This window comes from Anser cygnoides, chromosome 8 (genome assembly GCF_040182565.1).
Source record: "Anser cygnoides isolate HZ-2024a breed goose chromosome 8, Taihu_goose_T2T_genome, whole genome shotgun sequence".
Taxonomy (NCBI): domain Eukaryota; kingdom Metazoa; phylum Chordata; class Aves; order Anseriformes; family Anatidae; genus Anser; species Anser cygnoides.
Window position 1 is genome coordinate 28,750,329 of NC_089880.1, and position 18,996 is coordinate 28,769,324.

The 18,996-nt window shown below is 47.2% G+C and overlaps 1 long non-coding RNA gene across 5 annotated transcripts in view; it reads left to right on the forward strand.

Annotated features, from left to right (window-relative positions):
* The window catches only part of LOC106032991 (uncharacterized), a 340,509-nt gene that overhangs the window by 227,904 nt on the left and 93,609 nt on the right, over positions 1-18,996 (forward strand). For all 5 annotated transcript variants that reach the window (XR_010833413.1, XR_010833414.1, XR_010833416.1 and 2 more), the window contains one exon: positions 13,397-13,462. This is a non-coding gene — a long non-coding RNA (uncharacterized lncRNA). The remainder of the gene's footprint in view (positions 1-13,396; positions 13,463-18,996) is intronic.

Genomic DNA, 18,996 nt, shown 5'->3' on the forward strand with positions numbered 1-18,996 from the left:
ACCTCAAGCTGGCCTCTTGTACCTGAGGCAGGCTGTGGTACTCGAGGCTGCTATTTTTGGAGGTATTTCACAGGAGATCCGATGCCGTTTGGAGGCGAGGCTGAGCAGTGGTTGCCTGGTGGTCACGAGTAGTGTGCGTTGCTTAACCTCCACCCGGGGCTGAGCTGGTGGCTGAAAATGAGTTTTGAGGGGAGGCACCAGGAATGTGAGGCCTGAAGTGAAGCCCTACTGCTTGTAGGCACTGCTCCAAAACCTCCTGAGCTCTACTTATAGCAGAAGGGGATTTTTGGACTCCAATTTTTTAAAAATTTCTAATTTAACTCAGGGTGTTGTACTGGGCCTTGTAGACTCAACCATTGCCTTCTTGCAAAGGCATTGCTCTTTGACCTATTGAGTATTCACAGACTTTCTACTGAGAAGCAGAGGAAGTAAAACCGTAAAGCTTACCCTTCATCCTAAACACTTGTTTCCTGCATGCTATCATCTCTCCACTATAAGTTTTTGGAGACAACTCCCTACTGAAGAGAGGGATGAGGAAGCACGACAACTAGCGAAGAGCAGAATTAGAGCTTACTGTATGTATATGGACAGAGTCTTGGTTTGAAATTAATGCCTGAAAAATAAACTGTTCTCTCAAAAAAAGTAAACGTAGTAAATTTTCCAACTGTGTCAATAACCCCAGGGCAAAATGGATTTTGAGGCAGAAATGGATCATAAAGAAAAACAAGATTTAACTGTTGGTAATTAAAAGTCAATATTAGAAGTAAAAGGCCAAATGGCCTTGAAAGCCACCTGCCTCCTCTTGGAGTGTGTTTTGAAGATCCTCACCGTGTACTGCTGCCTCTCAGTGTATCACCTGGTTGGAATTTTTCATGGAGCTTGAATTTATTAGAAAACAGCCCCAGTCAAGCAGAACTGTGCAAATTAAATTGGATTTACATGACAAGGTGGAGCCCAAGCACAGCAGCTAGGAAATGCCTGAGAAGAAAAAGACAAACCAGAGGGAACCAGGGAGAAGGGCTGCTCTGTGTAAACAGTGTTTAAAAAAAAAAAAACACCTTGGACTAACGGAGCAATAAAATTAAAATTCCCACTTTAGCTGCCCTGGGGGGAGGGGGGTTCAAAATGAGACACTGAGGGGGAGTTTGAATATTAGAGGAAATAAACAGATTTCAGCATATAATAAGCAGGAGGCTGGGATATTATTGTAGGATAAAGTGTTCTGGGATGGAGCAAGCTGACCGAGGACATGTTCCTGTTGTGAAGAAGGGTGAAGACTTGACCTTCGACCCTGCTGAAGCCTGGAGGATTTAATCTATTGGCTTTGAAAGACTTTGAGTGAAGCCTGAGTTACTGGTAGATTCTAGGAGCTTCATATGGTCTTCTCTTTAAGAAATAAGCATGTAAGCTTGTGTTCTTGCCTATTATCTTATCAGAATATGGTTTCTTCATCAGTAATATGTAGGCTTCATCTAAATCTGTAAATACTGAATTGCTTCCATATGCCTGATGTTTCACTGGAGAGACCCTCCACTTTGGGAATGTCATTACTGCCCAGCGTAATCTTCTGTGAGTCATAATGTAAACTCAAAGTTATTGCAATTTATTAGCAATCGCAATTTGCCAGGAAAATAGCATCAAGGGTATATCAGAGCAAGTAACTCAATTGCAAAATGAACATGCCCTCTATTGCAGTCTGAGCCCATTAATATCGACTTTCCAAATCCAAAGAGTGATTTCCTCTTGGGTCCATATAATAATGTGGTGCAGAATGCTTTCCTCTGAAGGAAGCAACAGGGCTTTATTGAATATATGGAAAAGAATTGGTTCTCTGGCTTGTTACTGAACAACTGATCCTTACTGTCAACATTCGTGATGAGTAAACCTCGTGAAATAGTACAGCTAAGGGCTTAATCTGGTGCCACTGTGACTTGTGGAGATGTGCTGGAGATGAAGTGACCGTTCTGGGGACCAGGCAGGCAGGAGGAGCGTGCAGGCACCCTGTGTCCTGGTCGCTTAGCCAGAAGTGCACTGTGGTGCTCTTAAATATCAAGGGATTTGCTTAGAGATCCTGTACTGCTGTTGCCATCAGCGGAGCTCGGGAGAGGGGCACGAAGGAAACGTGGTGAAAACAAAGCCATGAAACAAGTGCTAAATGTGCCATTTCCTGCAGGAGCTGTTCAGAAATCCTTATGAGAAATCCTCCCTTTTGCATCCCACTGTTTGGAGTCTGGATTTGGGAGGGTGAGAAAAGGCTCTTTATTGGTAACACTTTGATTCCCCTGATCCCTGGGATTTCTTCCAGCTAAATGCTGATGTGAGCTGCCTCAGAGCCTGTTCCTATAGGAATGTCGGTCTGTAGCAGATCCAGCCGTCGGCCACATAGGGCCAACTTGTTATCTCAGCCCTGACCTCGATGTGAAGCCTTGCCCGGACAGCAGTGCCATATCCCCTCAGATGCAGCTGGTCTCCTGCCCTTCAGCATCGTCCAGAGATGTCCCCAGGACTGTCCCCATGTAACGGACAGCAGTGGCTTGGACTTGCTCTGGTACACAGTCATGCTGGGTGTCCTCACAAGTCTCAGACATAAAATGGTAATAAAAACCTGTGATATTTTTGTCATCCACAGGGGTTATGAAAGCAGTCAAGTTTTCCTTCAGTGTGGGCTGCACTGGGGCTTCAACTGATCTTTTTCCCTCCTTCCTTTCATTTTTCTTCCTTTCTGGGAAAAAATGGGTGTGAAATTCTGTTCCCCTCTCCTCGAATCTAACAGCAATTTTTTCCATTAATCTCAGTGGGGTCATACAGGTATTTGTGTGTGTTTCCATCAGCTAGTACCCAAGTGTAACAGCTGAGCTGGTCTGAAAAAAAGGGATTTTCATATAGAGGAAAGAAGAATGCAGCTCTGCTGGAAAAGCTCTGGTTTGGCAGTGGCTGGAAAAGGTTGTTCTGGGACTGATTTAAAGAGCACTGGGTAATCTTATGCAGATTCCCCCAGGGCAGCCATAAGTTAAGTGATGAAAATGTGTGCATGTTTTACACAGCTCCGCTCTGGGACTGGGGGAGAGGCAGCAGTGCTGGAACAATACGCAGAGCCCCACGCGGACAGTGTCGCTGCCGAGGGGATGGGGTGCTCCCCGTGGGAGCAGCGACAAGCAGGGTGAAGCATCTGTGCCATGGAGCTGGGCACGCGTAGGGCTTTCGGAGTGGTTTTGCTGTGAAGTGCGTTGCTAACACCATCCTAATGCCCCGGAGAGCATCTCTCCAAAGGGGAGGTGCAGTCCCCATCCGGCTTCTTGCATGAGTCCGGCTGCCCTGAGCTGCCTCGTGGTGCTGAGCAGGGACCTATGTGGTGTTTGGGGACTGGGCAGAGAAAGCAATGGTTCTTCTGGCTCATCTTCAGGGACAGCTGCTGTGGGGTACCCCTCTGTGCCAGCCCTCGCTGCCCTCGTGCTGGTTCAGGGAGCTGCACGGAAGGGTGCAATGCTTCACCCAGAGCCATCCACGATCCTTTTGGGAAGGCTGCAGGGCTTGTGTAGGGCCTGGGGGTAGTCAGTGCCAGGGAGAATGACTTCCACTCTACACGTGTTTCTAATTTACATAATTTGCATATTAATTTGCAGTGCATACACTGAGAAGGGGCGAGGGCTTGGAAGAGTTGGAGGCTGCTTGTTTGCCATGTTTGATGTGGCTGCCTCTTCGTGCTGGAGTCTTGCGTGTGTGTGACATAAGTGGTCTTAAAAATACAAGGGGTTGGGTGGGAGGAAGAGAAGAATGGAAACTGCAAGTCTTTTACTAAGCTAGACACCATAATAACCCTGGCAATTAACTATGGGAAAGCTCCAGAGCTGGATTTTTTTATGCCATACATTTGTTTTCTGTGTAACAGAGAGACCTTCCCACTTGCTGCACAGGAGCTGTGCCCAAGGGGACTTGGCTATAATGAGATCCAGAGCAGGGTGTCTCTTCTGGGGTATCTGTGTGTTTTGTCCATAAAACTTGCACCCCACCCCCCGAGATAAACGTGAAAAATTGGAAAGTGAACTCCAGAGGCTTCTCTGATGAACGGGCCTTTTGTTCTAAAAGCAGTGTCACCCGAAATGGGGAGACTTGAAGCAAGAGTTCAAGTCGCTAATGAAGAAAGGCCGCTGTGATTGTTCAGGGGGCAAAGCACTACAATGCGGCAGTCTCTGCTCAGGGAGCAGCAAAATAAGGATGGCCACGCAGGCAAGCCTTCAGGTATGTGTCAGAATCTGGGTGTTACCATGCTGTACGTCGCTGCTGCGTCGGAGGGAAGGTGGGCTGCCAAATCCGAGCACGTCCTGGGGGCTGGCTGTTGCTGAAGCAGTCCCAGGTTGCCTAAGATCCCTCTGAAGGTGCTGGGATATGGGACTGCAACCCTGCTTCAGTGTAGTCCCAAACCGGGTTTATCCTTTGGAAGAATTTCCTTACAATTGGTTAATTCTCTGTCAGAGGAAGGCAGGTTTATGGCATGCCTTCACTCTGCAGTGCGCGCAGTGCTAATGAGTTTGAGTAGTTAATCAATGTAGTGTGAGTCCTTGCTTAAAAAAAAAAAAGTCCATCAAGCCATACAATATCTGCTTACTCTTTGCAGAATGTTTTCTATTCCACCCGTCTAAACACCGAGTAGTATTTTAAACAGATGTAGGCCATCAGTTTCTATAAACATCGTAATTGTTTGGCACCGCCAGCGCTTACATTTAAGGATGCAGTTTGCAGGGATACACACAGACACCAGGCACACACTTTCTGCTGTGCACAGAAACTCAGTTTATGTTCCGTTAGAGGCCCGTAACTCTCCTCCTGTAAAACTTGCTTTAGCTTCGAGCCTGGCACCAAACGAGGGCTGTTATCCTCGCAGCTTTATACGGCTTCGTGCTGCACGCTCGGCCATTTTAGCAGCCTCGACAGGAGGATGTGGTTTGGATCCCACCCCAATAGCTCTTAGCTCTCATTGCCCTGCTGCAAAGTAGATGCAACGTTGCTGGCACCTTGAGCTTCTCAGTCTATCAGGAGAAAGTAATATAACTGGCCCCAGAGCTCGGCTCGGCCACCTTCCCACAACTTTCTGTGAGCTCGTCCTGTTGGACCCATGGGTGGTGGTGGAGCTGGTGTTTGCATTGCCATCCCCCGAAAGCAGAGGAGGTGTGGTCCTTGCGTCGGACCGCTCAACCTCTTGTAAAAATGATGAATTGAGCCGGAGAGAGGGAGGTGAAAGGAAGGGATGGATAATATTCACGCTAATAAATCTAGTGCTGCAATTAACATCGCCTTTAAAAATATGTGTATTATCAGCACAAATGGAAATCCAGACAAGAGCAGCGGCCAAGTGCTGCTCTGTGTTTATAATCAAACAGGATGGACTCGGCATTAGCTGGGACTGCTGGCCAAGCCCGGGGTTCTCCTGGACCGGGGTGAGCAGCTCTTGCTATGCAATCTTTCATCTTCAGCTCATGCTCAGCTCAGTTTCTCTTACTCCGTGTTAGCCTGTAACGCGGTGGCGGGGTGATTGCTCTCATCTCTGGATCTTATTGCAGTTGCTTTTGTCATCAGTGATTCCTTCCGTTAGCCCTAGCTGGGCAGGTCAAAACTGGACAGCTTTTTTGGACTTGTGGCAGCAAGTGGCCCAGCGATGTCAATGAATTCAGGGCTTCCTTGTTCCCGTCCCGAGAGCAGCCCCATGTGCGTTCCCCTCCTGTTATGAAATAGTAAGTGGCAACAATAAAACGAGACCTCGCTGATAGCATATGTTCAACTCACGGGCCCATTGCTTAATATACTTTGGCTGCAGACTCCAGCTGAGAAACCAGATTGTTAAAGCATCGTGAGTGTGGATAGATGTACGGTCAGGGTATTGCATAATTTTTGCCTCAGTGAGACACAGAGAAAACTGTGAATATCACCACAGGCCATGAAAATGACTGCTTCTCCCCTCTCTGACCTTCTGGAGTGAGAGTCTCTGGGCTTTTAGGTTGCTTTTCTATCCAGTATCAGTTCTTGGTCAGTTCGAGAAAGATGTGGCCAGATTTTGAAGCACAGATGAGGCATTTCCCCCTGGGACTGAGATACAAGGGGCAGAGTACCAGAGGAGTGCTCATCTCATCTACCGTCAGGTGTCTGCTTAAAGCTTCTGACTTCGGTGCCTGGCTTACACAGTTCATCGCCCAACAGCTCCTCCATACAGTGGGGAGGTCACACTGTAGGACCCTTCCCTGCACGCGAGGTTAATTCCTGCTCTGAACTGCTCCCTGGAAGAACAATCTCTCTACTGAGACTGTGAAGAGATCAGAGGAAGATCAGCTACCTATTTAGTTGCTTATGCAACGTGATTAAAGTTTGTCTGGGGGCGAAGGAAGAGAATATTTGCCCCAGTGGCAAAGGTTTCTAGGGTAACTTATAGGCATCTCCGTGGTGTAAGGGACGGGTCCCTGCAGCAGCAAAAAGGAGCCATTTTTCCCAGAAAGCACTGAACTTCTCCCAGAAGAAAGCTTCCAAGTGTATAGAAGGAAACTTAAGGCTGGAGCAAAAGGTTGGAGTTAATGGAAGTGGTTGTGGTTGTGGTTGCTCAGTGGTCAAAACAGCTTGCTCGTCCATCTATGCACAAGGGTCCTATTCTAGGAATTCCTGCTCGTGTCACTAGGAATTCAGCCCGAAACAGACTCCCTGGGTCAGAGGGGAACAAGGAGCATGGCTCAGGACACAAAAATGCACCAAACTTGGCCTCAGACACCTCTTGCACTCTGTGACCAGGGCAGAATCTGATGTCAAGCTTTCCCCAGCAGTCGCTCTCCTAAATGGAAAGGAGCCCAAAGTGATTACACGTTGCTTGTTCAAGGATGACTGGCTCTTACTGCAAGCGAACTGGTTGGGGAGGTCTGCTCTTGGAACACAGACTGCCTCCCGCATGCTGATTTTCCTCTGGAGGACAGGCATTTCTCAATCAGGGCTGAGCTAATAGCTCTTTCCAAACTCAGGGTTAAAGGAGGCATCCACTCTAGCACTGTCTCCATCTGCACAGTGGTCAGAAGCTCAGCAGCAGATGCTCTGCCACTCTGCCGTCCCTTCCCTTTCAACCAGGGATGGTGGCTGAAACCTCTCAGAAGGTGTGGGACTTTATTCAGTCCCTGCCTCTGGCAGGAGGTCCATGGAGAAATATCTTTCTTGGGTATCTCTGCTTTGACCGTGACCCCAGCACACTTCTGGTTCTTGGTCAAACAAGTGTAAGAACCATCCTGCCCTGTATCTTGACAGTTACGTGACCATTTTAAAATAAAGAAAACTAAATTAATACCTCCCTTCTGGTCTCTCTTGAAGGTAATATTCATCTTGTTTATGTATCTGTGCCCTGATCTGTTATTCTGAATGGATTTGCTCAATTCTACTAAGGAGAAGAGCCCATCACCCGGAGCAGCGGTGACCCCTGGTCCCAGCATCCTCAGAGCTTGAGAAAATCCACACTGGGATCTGAATCACGAGACTTGGCCTCTGCCAAACTGTAAGCTGAGGCCCAAACATCAATAGCAGTTGTTTAAGAAAGGCTTATTCCAAGATAGGGTTTAGCAACGCTTGAGCGTGTTTCCATCCTGGTAGACAGGGACCAGAGCACACCTCCCAGCTGTTGCTCCTCGGCATGGTCCCAGATCCTTGCGAGCCAACTGCTGACCCCGTTCCAGCCTGCCTGGTGGCAGCTGTGCACAGGCAGAGCAAGTGAGCGAGTTTGGAGCCGTGCTGGAGTCATCTGCAGACCCCGCTTCCCACCATCCTACAGCAAAATGCTGCCTCTTCCCTGCTGCCAAAGATTTTGCCAATGGCCATGCAAAAATCCAGTTCTGGAAGCAATCCCCTCCGGACCCTGATATTTCCACCAAAAAAAAGGAAAAAGCAAACAAAGCAGCAGAAGCAGCTACTTGTGTGCCTCTCAGGCTTGCAAAGTCCCTTGTCCGGCAGCTGCAAGAGGCACGCCTGGGGAAGAATGGCCTCTTTTCAGTCCTTGGCACTTTGTTGCATGCACATGGGGCAGCAGCAAAGCCCTTCTGTTCAGTGCAGGCCCTCGATCCATTACGTTTTCACCATTCCCAGTAACCCAAGATCCAACAAGGGGTCCTTTTACCTCTTTTGGGACTGAGTTCGAGCAGGGCTGGGCAAAGTCTTCCTTGCTGAATGGGAGGAGGAAAGGTGTTGATGCGAGTGCCTGGGCGCTGGTGGGCATCTCAAGTCTGCAGGGAAGTCACTGAGCAGTCAAGTTAATTATTTTTAATGAACTGGGCCAAAGCTGATTGTGTTATTTTGTAACATATTAGTTTGGAAAGCAGTGAAAATATTTGGCATCCCTCCCCAGCCATCACAGGGACCTCTTTGTGCTTTCCTTTTCCCCACTTTTCTCTCATGTGCATAGCTGGCTCCCACATCTCCACTTGCTGACGCTGATTGATTGCATTAATATCACTGTAAATATTACATAATCTCCACTTACAATGCTAGAAAGAACCGATGAGTTTTCTGTTGCCAAGGGCTTTCAGGCTGGAAAATAATAATAAAAATAATTCAGAAAAAAATAAAATCTTTATTTTGTTCCCCCCACCCTGCTTATTTATTTATTTATTTATTTATTTATTTATTTAATGCCATTGGCCCTTTTGGTTGCAGACCAAGAAAAGACCAAAACTTTGTGGCTGTTGCTTCAATGGGGCAGTGAAAAAGAGGTGGGAAAAGACAATCCAGGTGTTGTGGTAATGGGGAGAGGGAGCAGTAAAGGATGTGTCAGAGCAGTTATAGAGAAAAAGAAGGCTTCAAAAAATGAGGTTCGAGTCAGTTAAGGAGGATGTGGATGTGCAGGGAGGTCTACACCCCATTCAGGATTTAAAAGCCTTGGTTTTGCTTTCCTGCAGCAGTGGCAGCTCTCTGGGAGTCTCTCGGATGGTGCCCTGGGCTGGGAAAGCTGCAGTGCTGCACGGAGGGACGGAGCAGGGGGGCCCTGCAGGACGATCCTCCCCACCGCCCCGCGCAGCTCCTCCTCCTCCAGCACCAGCCCAGGGTCGTTTGACCTCCTCCATGTAGCACATCCTCCATCCCGGCCTGACCCTCCTTCACGCCAGTCCTGTTTCTCTTCTCTGTCTCCCCGCGGCAGACAACTGCGTATCGGGTTGCGTTTTGAGGCGGGCGGGCTGTTTTCAGCCTCCATAGAAAATCCATTTATCATATCAGCCTTACATTAGCCAAAGTACAGGAGATAAAAATTATCTTGGAAATCTAAACATAGATTCTAATCTAAGGTACGGCAGCATCTGGTTCCCATTACTTTTTTCTTTTTTTTTTTTTTTTTTTTTTTATACTTGCAAGATTTGAACCGCATTACTCCTGTGGCGAGATATTTCTGAGAGCGGAGGGCTGCGCTTCCCAGAACTGTGAGTCCTGCTGCTGATGGCTGCTCCTCTCCCAGGGCTCATCTGCGTGGGAATTGCTGATCGCTCTGCCTGCAGTGCTGGGGAAGCGTGTGTCCTGCTCACAGGCAGGGTCCCCGGGCAGCAGGCTGGGCTGGGTCAGGGTTACGCTGACTTCAGCGCTATCACCACTGCAGCTGGGTGAAAGAGGTCTGCTCGGGGACCTTTTCGTGGAGAAGTTTGCTGTGCCAGGCTTCGCCGGTCCGAGCTGGCTGGGGAGGAGCAGTGGTGTGGATGCTTGGACACAAAGCCATGACTTCAGGCTCCCCTCTGCCAGCTGGGCTCCTCCTGAGCTGTGTGCTGGGGGTGATGAGCTCCCTGCAGGGTGCTGCCAGGAGTGACCCAAACCTACCCATTCTTCTATCCTCAAGGGCTAAATCCTGCACAGCTTAGCCACAGGGCAAGATGCTTGACCTGAAGCAGCACAGCCAGCCTTGCCAGCACCCCACAACTGGCTTCATGGCTTGAGATGCCTGAAGGTACAAGTCAGGTGGCTATGTTGCAGGGACATCCATGTACCAGGCTGGGGTCCCGAGGCCACTAACAGAGCTTATCTGCTCTGACCAGCCACACCTGAGACCTTCAATGGACCCCGCTTGATCTCAGAGCTTGTCTGTCCACCCTGCCTGAGCTACATTGCAGGATCACCTGCCCCTTGCCCTGTTCCTGAGCTGTTGCTTTTTTTCTTCTTTCTTTTTTTTTTTTTTTTCTGGATTTTCTTTAGGGAGCAGCCCCGCTCTTGCTTCTCTCAGATGCCAGCAAGCTTTCTGTTATTTGCAGCACATTGGGCACAGCGGAGGGGATGAGCTGCTGTGAACTCAGCCTTGCCCTGCTGCTTGGAGACAAGTATGCAGCTCTGCAAACTACTGTTTGCCTCTTGAGACAAATTATGGCATACTGCAATAGCTGAGGAATAGCATAAGAGGAGTATGCAATGAATCACAATGCATATGCACACGAGGGGAAAAGTTCAACCTTCTGTTTGCCATTATCTGACTCTTGAAAGCTGAACTGTTCGATTCTTGCATTTTCCTAGCAGTTGATTTCTGTGGCATTTCCTAAGTCTGTCTGTCTCGGGGCAAGCGAAAGAAAGTGCATCACCCCTCAAAACCCTGCAGTTGTGCTGGCTTGCAACTAAAAATCAAATCAAACTGAAATAGGGTGAGAGAGCGGCGATGTTGTGTAATGTGTAACTCTGAATTGCTGTTATGCGTTCAGGCAGCTGAGTGCATTTCTCCAGCTCACCCAGCTGGAGTGCCCCCGAAGCCCACCACCACGGCACAGCCTCCTGCTGGGGAGGAGGTGGGAACAGGCACCGGGAACCTGGGGAAGTGCTGTGGGGTTATAAAACTCACGTTTCAATTAGCAGCGGAGATATCGAGTCATTTTTTTCTGGTTACAGCAACTGGAGTGGGTTTTCTCTGATAGAGACGGGGAAAGTAGAGCGAGAACCTCTCCATTAAGTGACTCAAAGTTGACTTTGCCTCTCAAGGTACCTGCTTTTCCCCAGTAATGATAATGAGGCCATGTGCTGACTAATCTCCTAAATTAGCTCCCTGAGGGTGTATGAATTTGGGTTTTTCAGGGCAGTCTGAAATCCCATCAAACTGCTATTGCCAATACAGGAAATTTAGTCTTTAATTAATTTCATTGTCAGTATGTGTAATTAGTTCTAAAGAACTGTGTTACCCAGGACTAGATACGACTAGGGGATCTGTTAGCCTTTGCTCAATACATCAGATTTTGTCAAACCTCCAAACTGCATAGTGGATACTTGTCCTTCTTCAAGCAAATGTTTAACATGCAAAGAGCAGGCCAGGAGGTTTTCAGTCATCTCTTAATCATCTACTCTGTTTCACATGAGAGGGGGTTTTTCTGGGGGAAAAAAAAATAGTATCTCCTTAATCTAGTGGAAAAATTAGATCCAGAATAATGAGGAAACAGAAGCTGAACACATTTAGAGTGGTGACAAGACATGGGTTTTCAAGAATGACGCTAATTACACATTGAAAGCCATTAGCTCGGTGGCTGGAGGAGTCTACATTCCTTCCTTCCTCCTCTCAGCTGCCAAAACTCTTCTGGAGAGCATGGGCAGAGGCGGTGCGGGAGGTCAGCGCTGCCTCCGCTCCTGCAGCTGGGAGGTGGCGGTGTGGTGACGCTCCCGGCGCCCTGGGGCGTTAACTCTGAAGCCTAAGGATGGCTATCTCCACTCCAGAGGTACTTCAGGGCCAATTCCTTGGGCAGCAACATGTGCTTTTGCTGGGATTGGGAGCAGTGGGAATACAGCCACCCTGTTTCACCCCTATCCTTCCTGAGCCACCTCACTCTGCCCTAGACCTGCTTGTGTGAGCTGCTTTTGTCGCAGCACTGTGTACGTCCTATAGAAGCACGTGTGGTTTGTACGCCTAAAACTGCAAGCTGCGTTGTGTAGCAATGTAAGTAGCTAAACGAACCATTTCGCTTGCATCTGACATGACAAATGAACCTGACAAAAATATGATGACCTTTTCAGTGTTTATAGAGATCTGATTTTTCTGGATATTCTCCTGGAAAAAAAAAAAAAAAGGCTTAATTTCACAGTAATATTTGCTTTCTTACTGTGTACTCAAAGTGGCTGTGCAATTACCAAGCGTAGGAAACTGTTTGTGCCACTTCTTCTCTTTTTATTAAAAAAACAGCTTTGACTTTCTGAACTGGCTGCGTGGAACAGGGAAAGGTCACTCCGGAGAACCGGGGCTGAAACCATGGTGTGGATGCTAATGCGGCAGGAACCGTTTGGGATCAGTGTTTTTGGGTAGGATTTTGCACTGTACCCGGTACAACAGAGCCTGGACCTCAAAGTGCGCCCAAAACACGGTGGGTGAAGGCTGCCTGCAGGGGTTAATTTTGCCCATCCGTGCACTGGAGGAAATAGTGCAGCACTCTTCCTGTATCCACCCCCTTGGGAGCGGGAGGAGGATTTAGGTCAAAGTACAGAGGACCGTGTTACCGGCATTAGCACTTATTAACCAGTTTGATTCTATTAAGGGAAACCTACAGTGAATAATGAGAACCAAGTCGGCCCTTTCCACAAGTGCTTTAACAGCTGGTGGCCTGAGAGCTGTTTTGATGAAATAAATCACCCCAATGGAAAATTCTCTGAAGCCGCAGCCTGTGGAAAGTTGACCAGATCTTTACTGGCAATATTTAGGGATGCTCTAAACAATGAGACAGTTGTTTTTCTGTTCCTTTGTGTATCATGCCTGGAAAAACACGATACCCCTGATCTGGCCTGCCCTTTAATACTTGGGAGGTAGGGCGCTGTTAAACCTGATGGCAGAACCCCTGGAGGGGCTTCTATACTTGTAAAGATTTTAACGTATGCAATTATTAGCAGGATTGTTTTGTCCTCCATTGGAGATGGTGGGGCTGGCTGCAGACGAGCAGGGTTGGAAGGATTTTTTCTCCTGGCGAGCATCCTTTACAGTGCTGCACCTGCTGTGAATTTCTAAGGAAAAAAAAAAAAAGAAAAAAGAAAAAAAGTTGTTGTTGCAATGCGTGCTGCTGCTGTAAAACCCGTGAAAAGTAAATACAGAGGTAGGCACATTGCAGGGTATCTGTAAGGTGTCAGCTCTCTCCCCATGCATGCATGGCAGCATATCCTCCTGGAGCCATCTGGCCTCTGGATGGCATTGCAGCGAGGCAAATCCAGCCTTTACAGCTGCTAGCTCTGCTTCAGCTCCGGTCTAGGTGGAGATGTGCTGGGAAGAGCATCATGTGGGTGGGATTCCTGCAGTGTCTTATGTCTTAGCGTGAACTTCATAGCTCATTGAATTTGGAGGAGGGATGGTTTTTGCCTACACATGGAATATGTGTTCTCTTCATGTCCAGGCTATGTTAGGCTTACCTTGTTCCATTTAATTAATTAATTAATTTATTTATTTATTTATTTTCAGATGAGGCCGAGTCTGTATGAGTTTTACAACAGACAGCGAGACCTGAAGTGGCTGGCTCAAGTACAGGTACGTGTAGATAACTGAGCAGACAGCCGAGTTCCTTTTCACCTCTTCACCCTGACCTCTTCCTTTTCACCTCTGGCTGCAACTGCTTCCTCAGCAGTCTGCATGGGGGAAAACAAAACCTACAGAGCAGAAATGAAGAGAAAAGTGCAATCAAATGCTGGCTCAGCAAAAAAAAAAAAAAAAAGAGATTTCATTTTCACGTACCACTCTTGGGAAGGTCTTCAGTTCAGCCTGCGAGACTAGTTGTCCTTTCAGCATGGGATGGGCAAAAAAATAATCTCGTCTAAGCTTCTCTCAGCTTAGAAATGCCCATGTAGCAGGTTACTGAGCAGCAATAAATTGGGTTAAGGGCGTACCAAAGAGGAGACTCTTCCTGGCTGATTGTCGGTGGTGGCAATTTCTGAGCTAGGTTTGACCCTCCACAAACACCTGCACGCTGCAGAGGAGCTTAGCGTCAGTGTTAAGCGGTGAGGAAGTAAAATAGAAGCAACCTGTCAAATTCTGTTTATTGAGGTCTTTCTCTTTAATTGGGTGTTTGTGGAAGTGGAAGCGGTGGTTTACATACTGCGGAGGACATCAAACCGACAGGAAAGTGCACAGGTGGCTGGTTGAGCTCTCTTGGGTTGCCCTCCATGAAAAATCCTCTGCTGTCCTCCCTGTTGCTGGCACCAATGTTCCTACCAGGGCTTTACATGGAGCTCAGATAGCAGGGAGTGTCACCAGTCCCCAGATATCCACTTGCTTGTCCTGTTCAAATTAAAACCTAACTACCTCCTGAGGTTTTGTTACTGGCACCTTTTTGTAGTCAGCACTTTGCATCTGTTTTCTGCAGCCTTTCCATACCCTGTTGTCTTGGCCTCTCCCATTCACCTCGATGTCCCACTTACCCCTTTCAGGAGACAAAGGATCGGTCATGTTTATACATTGTCAAATTCAGCTCTCCTCCTGTTCCCTTTCTCATGGGCAACCCAGAAAAGCCGTTACTGAGATCAATTCCACATTATGGAGCTCGACCAGGAAAATAAGTTTTTGCAGTCAGAAAGTCCTCACAGTTTACAGGGAAAAAAAATAGATTGAGCCCAGCATGTAATGCAGTAACTGTGGGCTGTGAGAGAAAAGATGTAATTGTTGTCTGTGCTAAACAGAAATCTAAACAGGATCACAAGTAATTAGCTATTTAATAGGTGACTAAAGTAAATACTGCAATTAAAAAGCCTATTAAAAATAATATTAAAAAAGAAACCTCACAAGAAATGTAGCTTTGTCCCAGATTGCCTGTCAACAAAATCAACAAACTGTTAAAAAAAAAAATTGTCCATGCATGCCCAAATCAGTAAAACACATAATAATTACTTGGCACATTTTATCTTCAAAGCCCTCTGCAAACACTAAGTAATTAATCCTCCCAACACCTCTCTGCGGTATGCGCAGCAGGCACTGGTGAAAAGCGAGCCTGTGTTGCAGCCAGGTATAAATACCTTGTTGTGGGGCACATTCCTCACAGAGGAAATGCCACTCGAAAGTCAACAACGGGGAGCAGAGCATGCTTATCACTTCAATGGCACTCCTTGTAAGCCCCGACTACCTTTGTTTTAGGGAGGGGGAAATAAAAGCCCCCATGCCAGGGCTGGTGGAGGTGGCAGAAGGCTGCTCTTGGTTTCTCCGCCAGCCTCCGTGATGGTGGAGATGGTGATGCCCTGTCATTTTACGCAACTTTCTTGCCTCCAAAACTGAATTTGAAGGTGTCATCTGAGGTCAGGTTCATCTAAAACCTGAGTCTGAAACCACTTGTCAACATGAGCTTCAAGTCAGTTAAGCTGAAGTTAATTAATTTCAGTGTAATTTTCCAAGGCAGAGGGATGAGGGAGCACCCGTTCCTTCACGGTGCCTGCTGTGGCTCCACCAGCAGCCTGGGGAGGATGGATAAGATGCAGATGTTACGGTGTCCTGGGCCTGCGGTGTCCTGAGCCCAGTTCTACGCTCTCAGCCAGACATAAGACAAGTGGCTTTCTGCTCGGATCCTTCCTTCTGTTGCTCCATAGGATGACTTTTGCCATGAAACCAAAAGGTTAGGGGAAAAAAAAAAAAAAAAAAAAAAAAAAAGGAGGTAGATCAGAGCCAAGTAGCACGTGGGGGAACGAGAAGCAAGAATGCAACAGTGGGGCATGGAAAACTCACATTGACATCAAACCATGTCATAAACACTTCCAAGCCTGAGCTCTGGGAGTGCCAGGAGAAATAAAATACCTTACAGAGAGAAATCAAAGATGATACCCTCAGACCCCATCCATCCCCCGTTGAACGCAGCAAAGGGCTGTGTGGAGTTTGGCAGGTGCTGCGTGGAGCAAAGCAGGAATGACTAATCCCACCCTGGCTGCCTTTAAGAGACCTTTTTGCAGCAATGGCTAATTGGGCCGAGCATTTATACTCTTGGCCAAAAATAAACTTTCCCACAAAGAAGGCTGAGCTACAAACGGAAAACTACCTGCGCTGAGGTTAATTTTGGATGTGTGAGGGAAGGCACTTTGTGCAAAATGAAAGGCTGTATTCAAGAAAGGGCTTGTTTTCCCTTTGATCAGAGGGGCACCTGCACCGCAAGGAGGCAAATGGAGGGTTGTTGCTTTGCAGCCAGCAGAGAAGAGCATTTTCACCCAAACAGATTTTTGTAGTTCCCTTTGCAGGTGTGTGTGGAAGACTAACATCGCTGTGCTTCTGGCACGGATTAGTAAGGGTTGAATGACACCGAAACGTGGCTCCTCTGGGGAGGGAGAGGTTGAGCTTTGTGAGCTGGTCCCCGGTCCTGCTGCAAGGAGCTGCTGAGTGACGCTGGGTCACCCCTCTGCCAGCCCACAGATCACCTCCTCCTTCTGCCACAGATGCCAGCAAAGCTGTGACCTGCCTAAAACAGCTACTAGCTCCTCCTTGTCTCAGACTCTTCCATAATCCTAATTCCTTGGTAGGATTTGGGCCCATATTGTCTACATCCATTTTCCTGTTGTTCTTATGTGATGTCTCCTGTGGAGCACAGAATTTCTCTGTCTTCATCTCCTCCCTACAGTGCACAAGGAAGGTCCCATCCTTTTTTTTTTTTTTTTCCTCCAGACTCCCTTGCTTCTTGGCTCAGATGAGCCCCGTGTCTGTCTCTATGCCCCAGCCCAATTTGCTTTGCCTACTGGCCAATTGCTTGGGGAGATCGCTCTCCTTGGGGATGCTCATCAGTGTTATTAGCCAGGTTGTTTCTGTATGGATTTTCCATTTGTCTAGGAATTAAAATGACAACAGAGAAGACGGAATTCAGAATCTCAAACAGATTTAATAACACGTGAAACGTTTCCCAAACCATCACATCATCCAGGCATAAGTCACACAGTGTTTTTCATGTGCGCACAAGCCCTATCTTAAATCCAGAGTAAATTGCCAAGTTATTTCCCCATAGGACATGCTCCGTGACGTACATCAGCTGGATCATCAGGATAGTCTGACCCTGCAAAAGAGGATTTAAACGCATGCTGAGGTTTAAACAAGGAACCTAGGCACGTACTTTAAGACTATGTGCTATCCTGATTTACAAATTAGACTCCTAACTCTGATGATGACCATGGTGTGGAGCTGGTCTCTATCCTAAGATGTACTCATTTGTCTGTTTGCAGTTTTCCAGCAAATGTCGCCTTCCTGCTTCTCTCGTTGGTGCAGTTAGGATTTCAGACTTGGCTGAAAGAGGCGTATGCGTGTTTGTATTGGGTGACTCTTCTTTGAAGGCTGATTTGATAGCACCAGGTGGAAAAACTCCTATTAACACTGAACAAAGCCCAAACCGTTATTTCAGCAAATGTGTGTTTGATTAATATAGAATACCCACTTATTTTTGCTGTTCCAAAATAATGCTGTATTTGGAGGGGATTTCCTTTTGTTATTTTTCAGTGAGTCTGTTTCACGAGAGTATGTGCTTTGCCTCACCAGTTTCTTCTGAAAGAACATCTAGGGCAAAAAAAAAAATGTGCAAAATGATCATTTGAGATCCATCTTTTCTGGAAGGCAATGGGCTGTCCATTGTCCATCTAGGAGCCGCTGGCTGGCAGCCCAGACCCCAGCATGCCCGGAGGAAAGGGCATCCAAAACGGGCCACGTCTCTAAAAGCAAAACCATACATGCAGAAGTGAGCACAGGTGAAGAATTGGAAATGACACCTACTAGCAAAGCAGAGAAATGCAGCGGGCAGCGTGGAAGTTAGGGGATGGGATGCGTGAGCTGTGCCCATGCTGGCCCTGGGTGCGGTGATGTGAGAACATCTCCGTGTCCTACACCTGCGTGCTGTGGTCCTTGGAGGTGCCTCCTGCAGGGGTCTTCTGGGGTTTGGGGGCAGCCTCAGCTCCTTGCACAGCACCGCGGGACGGACACGTGGGACGTGGTGGATGCAGCCTTCCCTGATGCACGTCTGAAACCTCAGGGCCAGAGTGCCCCGAGCACCTGGACCAGCATGTCAGGACTTCTTAGCATCATCCAGGGCTTGACCTAATTTCTGCATCTCCTGTTAAATGTTGAAAACTAGCTTTTTTAGTATTTTAGCATCTCTGCTTTACCTGCTTTCCACGCTCACAGCATGGCCTTGATATGTACAGTACAAAGAGTTAGCCTAGTCTGCATATAACTCAACCTTTATTAGATTACATGCTGCAGTAACCCATTAACCCCCTTTTTTCTATTACTGAGTAATATAAGTAATATTACTTATATTACTTATAAAAGCCTTCTTTAATAATTACTACGTGTTCTAGCACCTCAATGCCACAGGCATCAGCAACCAACCTTGTGTTCCTTAACATTTTTCTGAGCAAATGTCCCAAGCGCAGTACTTTCTCTTCTGCTTTTTTAGGGAGCAGGAGGCAGCGTTCCCAGCCTCCGCACGTGACATTCCCCTGCCTCCCTCCCTGTTTATCCTGCAGGGTCTCTCGGATCAGACCCGCTGCCATCCATCATCCGTTCAGAGATACAGATTTCACTAATGGCCACAGTGTAAATATTTGCAGTAAACAGTTTTAACAGCTGACTTTTAGTAGCCACTGTGCATATAGAATTGCATAAACAGGAAGAACAATTATAGTGATGGAAAAATTGGCACAGGAAGAGGGGAGAATAAGATATTAAATGTTGAATTCCTACAGGAAGGTAGGAATTATAACCTCTGTAATAATTAATTGGTGATGAGCCTTCTCTTCTGAAGACCCACATTGCAGGCATGAAATGAACATATAGAATTATTTCATCCTACCAAATAATATATAGTGCTGAAATTCACATTATGTTACTTTTTTGACCCAAGTGATTAGCCAGGATGTGGGGTCTCATGGCTTGTTTCCACTAGAAGTAGAAATTAATGATGGTCTCAAGTATTTCTTTAACACAATCCTGTTTATTTCAAAGACTGTACAAAATCCTTGTTCCCTGAACTCATTAGGAATTAAATAGCAGGAGGCAGTTTCCTTGGGCAGTGGTCCAAGCCCCCTTTTCCAGCCAGCACTCAACCCAAAAAGCTC